Source organism: Lepeophtheirus salmonis, chromosome 14 (genome assembly GCF_016086655.4).
Source record: "Lepeophtheirus salmonis chromosome 14, UVic_Lsal_1.4, whole genome shotgun sequence".
Lineage (NCBI taxonomy): Eukaryota > Metazoa > Arthropoda > Copepoda > Siphonostomatoida > Caligidae > Lepeophtheirus > Lepeophtheirus salmonis.
The window spans coordinates 30,868,978-30,873,643 of record NC_052144.2 but is presented as its reverse complement, the minus strand read 5'-3'; the positions used below and the strand labels follow the sequence as shown (position 1 = coordinate 30,873,643).

The 4,666-nt window shown below is 28.8% G+C and overlaps 1 long non-coding RNA gene across 1 annotated transcript; it reads right to left on the bottom strand.

The window, feature by feature from the left end:
- Nucleotides 1-1,857: 1,857 nt before the first annotated feature.
- Nucleotides 1,858-2,661, bottom strand: LOC121129353 (uncharacterized). Its single transcript, XR_005868429.2, has 3 exons — nucleotides 2,251-2,661; nucleotides 2,117-2,187; nucleotides 1,858-2,053 (listed from the first exon to the last, which is right to left on the bottom strand). It is a non-coding gene; the product is annotated as an uncharacterized lncRNA (long non-coding RNA).
- Between the last annotated feature and the right edge of the window lie 2,005 nt (nucleotides 2,662-4,666).

The following is a 4,666-nucleotide window of genomic DNA, read 5'->3' as shown; positions in this document are numbered from 1 at the left end:
CTAGCTGTTTACAAAAATCAAACATGAAATTTTTCTGAATTTTTTTTAAAAATCCATAGGTATTCTCAAAAATTAAATTTCAAAAATAAAAATTTTAGATTTTTTTTTCATATAAAAATTTTTCAAGGAAAAATTCAATACTCCATACCAATTCAGAGAAAAATTAATTTCAAATAAAAAACAATTTGAAAAAAAGTTGCAAATATATTCCATTTTTTGAAAAAAATTTCAACAGTCTATAGCCATTCAGTGAAAATTAAAAAATTTTGAGGAAAAATTTTAAAAATCCACAGCTATTCTCAAAAAATTAAATTTTTTGGAAAAAAATTTCAACAATCTATAGCCATTCAATGAAAATTAAAAAAAATTTGAGAAAAAATTATAAAAATCCACAGCTACTCTCAAAAAATTAAACTTTTTGGAAAAAAAATTGAACAGTCTATAGCCATTCAGTCAAAATTTAAAAAATTTGAGAAAAAATTTTAAAAATCCACAGCTATTCTCAAAAAAATTAAATTTTTTTGGAAAAAAATTTTAACAATCTATAGCCATTCAATGAAAATTGAAAAAAATTGAGAAAAATTATAAAAATCCACAGCTATTCTCAAAAATTAAATATTTTGGGAAAAAAGTTGAACAGTCTATAGCCATTCAGTCAAAATTAAAAAAATTTGAGAAAAAATTTTAAAAATCCACAGCTATTCTCAAAAAAATTTCAACAATCTATAGCCATTTAGTGAAAATTAAAAATTTGGGTAGAGGGTGGTTCAACCTCTACAGATATTGGATAAAAACTAATATTGAGTTGAAAAAATAGTTTTTTTGAGGATCTTTATTTTCGTTATAAGGCATTCAGTTTTTCATTTTTTTTTTGCTGTAAATTATATTATTTGAATCACAAACTATTTGAGTATCAGTTGATATAATTTGATCAAAATTAAAAACTCCGTATGTGTTGAAAATGTAAAGCTATGTGACAAAACTTTTTTGGACATTAAAATCTTTTTAAGTTGTAATGTAAGGTTTACTCTTTAGTTGTAGCTATAATAATATGCAATTGAAAAAACATTAGCTTCCAAATAAGAACCTACATTTTACTTGATTTTCGTTGGATTGGACACATTCTGTAGAAAGTGTGTACAGAATAAATTAATAAATATATATATTTATATATTTTAAATGCTGGAATGCTTATAATCAATTTTTATTTTCTTTAATTTTCATCTTTATAGTTACTTCATTTTGAAATATGGCTCTGAATCGAAATTATACGCTCAAAACGTAATTTAAAACAAAGGCATTAAAGGCCAAACTTTTATTTATGTTTAAACTCTAGTGTTAATGAGTCTAGAGTTTCAAAATTTAATGCTTTGGGATTTGTATGAATACAAAAGAATAAAGAAGAATGGAATAAAGGTGGATCTCGTTCTTTGTCGAGCTCCGAAACTCGACAAGCTATGATTGAACTAGAATTCTTAGGTGTGTTATGGGCAATCAAGAAATGTCATGTGTTCTTGGCAGGATTACCAACGTTCGGTGTTATAACGGATCATAAGCCGTTGGTTCCTATTCTTAACAATTATACAATAGATATGCTGGAAAATGTTTGACTGATTAGATATAAAATGAAGTTAGCTTTGTATCAGTTTAAGACAGAATGGAGGAAAGGGAAGAACCCTGAAATTGCAGATGCCTTATCAAGAGCACCCGTATCATTACTAGAAGAGGATGATTAATTAGATCAAGAAATGGGTTATTATAGACATAAGATATTCCGATTAGCAGTGATAAAGATTCCCAATTTTGAAGAAGATGAGAGATTAGTGGATCCAATGATTGAAGAAATTCGTTAAGAAGTTTGTCGAGACCGAGAATGTACTGATTTAATTAATGTAGTTGAAACAGGTGTTATAAAAGACACAATTGAATTGAGCATAGAAGATGGTCTTATTCTTTATAAGGATAGGCTGGTAATTCCAATAAATAAGTGGTGTGATGTTCTTCAGAGGTTACATCGTTCACATCAAGGAATCGAGGGAACGAAGAGAGGAACCTGTAATGAATAAAGATATTGAAAGAATAGTTCAATCATGTAAAAAATGTATTGAGAAGTTACCAAGTATTGGAGGGGAGACAATGATGAGAGATCCAATTCCGATAAGACCTTTCGAACATACGTCAGCAGATCTGTTTGAGTATCAAGGAAAACATTATTTGGTGTATGGAGACAGATTATCTGGATATCCTTACGTGGAGGAATTTAGAAGAGTCACGACTTCAGGAGAAGTTATAGTAGTGCTGAGGAAGATATTTTCAGAAGCAGGTATTCCTGTCAATTACGGACTGATTAAGGACCTCAATTCAATTCTAACGCCTTTCAACAATTCTTAACTATGTGGGGAGTAACTTGAGGACCATAATCACCTCATTATCCACAAAGTAATGGTCAAGCGGAGTCTATGGTGAAGACAATGAAAACGCTTCTTGATAAGGTGGGAGGAAGATTCAAGTCCGACGAGTTTATCCATGGAATCCTAGAATTCCGAAATAAGCCGAGAGCAGACGGAAAGTCACCCAATGATATTTTATATGGTAATCAATTAAGATCATGCATACGTGTCCATTGAAAATGTTACGTTCCGAAGCTAAAGCACAGGGAAGAAGAATATATAACTAATTTAAAAATGATGTGGAGAAGAGAGAAGATCAGTTATAATAAGAATAGAAGAGATTTACCGGAAATTAGTGTTGGAGAGAGTGTGATCGTTCTAAATTATAGGAATAAACGATGTTCAGATCATGGAAGAATTATTGCTAAAGGAAATAATCGAAAATATCAAATCAAATTGGATTCAGGATAAAGGTTATGGAGAAATAGACGTTTCCTAAGAATTAAAAAGGGGTAAATGAAATGTGGGAGTGATGATAAAATGAGCTTAGGAGTAAGAAGATCTGAGATAATTCAAAAGGATTTTGACTTGAGGAAGGAGATGGTGTGATGTTAGAAATGTATCGAGCTAGTTTATCTAAGATGTATTATCTTCACGTAAATATAAAGTATTTTATGTGATGTACATATGTATTATTATAGAATAAAGTTAGTTGTATAATGAGAGCTCTTGGGGTCAATTCATTGTAGGTGATCGGAACATAATAACTACTATCGTTATTTTAGGATAGAGATAGAGTCATTGTGCCAAATGTTCAATGCTGTTTAGGTAGAAGGAGCAAGTTTTGTCATCTGATATAATATTTAAATAAATTTCAACAAAACTTAATGGTTAGTTTTAAAATTTGAGGAATCTATGTGAATCAAACCAGCTCTGAGTAATTAAAGCGAAAACAAAAGGTGTATCAACTGTTCCCAGTCTTGCCTACATTTTTTTAATAATGGTATTTTAATACATTACCTAATATTTTGTTAAAAATATATAATGCTAAAAACTTTGATATTTTTTTTTTTCTTCAAAATACGTTTATCAAGGTAGAAAAGGACTTCTAAAATTTCCATAATGTAATTTTTTTTATAGTTGAATTTTTTTTTTCTTTATTTTTCATGTATGTGTCTTTATTTCATGAGAGATGACAGCTACCTTATGTGCATAAATAGACTTGTAGAAAATATAAAAAATACCATAATGACAAATGACATAATTAGCAATTTCATATAAAGAAATTACTGGGGTTACCAACTATCTTCATTTATATATATATATAGGTATTTATTTTCTTTATTTGTGGCTAAGGATTAAACGCAAAAACGCCAAAGTATCTTACAAAATATAGATATGTATAGAATAAGCATGGTTTAATTAGTTACAAAAATATCTACCAATACATTAGTTTTCATGATGAATTTAAAATAGTCTTCAATTCCTACTTGTGAGTGCAATATCCTTAAATATTACCTATAAAAAAATTTCACTTTAAGTTCCTTTTTTTCAAAAATACACATTTTGCTGATATTTGTTGGACTTTATTGTATTTGATCGACTGCAACACTTAAGTACTCATATACAACATCTGTGATGTAAATCGTGTTTATTTTTTTAGCTGCCCCGGTTTTTTTTTGTTTTTTTTGGGAAGGGGGTGCTAGATTTGAATTTTCTTTTCCTAATTCTATTATGTGCCCATAAAAGACGGAATGAAACCAAAAGGATTTATCGCAGAGTTATAAATTTAAGTCCTTGTTGGACTCAGAGTAGAATTGAGTGATTCTTGGCAATGCCCTTTGTTATATTCTTCTCATCCTCCTACCTTGTTACAGATAATTGCAGCTGATCTAATGACACGCGATGACAGCTAAGCTGCTCCTCACAAAATATTTTTCAAACTGTTATGGTTACAATGTTAATTTTTGGTTTATTTTTTATTAATATGACCAAAATAGACAATGTTTTTGTTACTAGTTATATTTTCTTGGAGTTGGAAATACAATAGCTTTTTATTTAATTTTGCACTTTCAAATTCACGACAAAGGCAATTAACATGTAATTTAACATAAACATAATTAACATAAAATTTGCAACAACTATAAGTAAATTGTAAAATGTGCGAAATACCTTTATTAAATTTGAAAGAAAAAAAATTCCACATGTTTTAAATATCAACAACACCTTTTAACCTTTTTTCGACGATAGATCTCTTTTCAATTTCATTAATTTTT